The sequence below is a fragment of the Schistosoma mansoni genome, assembly GCF_000237925.1.
Source record: "Schistosoma mansoni, WGS project CABG00000000 data, supercontig 0400, strain Puerto Rico, whole genome shotgun sequence".
NCBI classification, from domain to species: Eukaryota; Metazoa; Platyhelminthes; class Trematoda; order Strigeidida; family Schistosomatidae; genus Schistosoma; species Schistosoma mansoni.
In genome coordinates, this window is record NW_017386241.1 from 378 (window position 1) to 1,031 (window position 654).

Genomic DNA, 654 nt, shown 5'->3' on the forward strand with positions numbered 1-654 from the left:
TAGTGAAGTGTTTTTTATTGAAAAATTCTCTTCTCTCGTAATATAATGATTTATAGTATGTCATTTACTAAAACCCATTTTCTTTATGATTTAATTAACAAATATATGTTATGTTCACTTGGTGTTGTTTACTTTTATCTTCCCATTGTTATTTGGGACTGAAATTGATCAGTCTCTTGTTGGTATATGTGTATCCTGTACGAATTACCTCGACATTGCCTGAAGTCACAAGCCTTATAAGAAAAGATGGATAGTGGTTAGCAGTAGAATCCAGGATGCTCGTTTCGTCTTAGTGGCTAAGTGGATAAAGCTATGGCGTTTGAAACGAATGGTACTGGGTTCGAGTCACAGAGTGAACAGCAAATCTGAGATGCAGGAAATTCCAGCTGATGAGTCCTAAATAGGACGAAACGCACACCCTGGATTCCGCTGCTAGCCACTACCCACCTTTGCTTATAAATATATGTTAATGTACAGAAATATAGAATACTTTCTGATTTTAATAACACAATACAGATTTCATCATAGAATAATATGATTTAGAGATTCATTGGAAATCTGAAGGTATTGTAGTGAATAAGAACACAAATGGAGACATCGAATGTATTTTAACACAAAATTACAGAATCTCTTAGTAAGATCTGAGAACTATAT

The 654-nt window shown here is 33.9% G+C and overlaps 1 non-coding gene across 1 annotated transcript; it reads left to right on the top strand.

Moving 5' to 3' along the window:
* Positions 1-286: 286 nt before the first annotated feature.
* On the top strand, positions 287-358 carry Smp_tRNA_00876_Pseudo_TGA.1.1. Its single transcript has one exon. It is a non-coding gene (tRNA).
* The last annotated feature ends 296 nt before the right edge of the window (positions 359-654 follow it).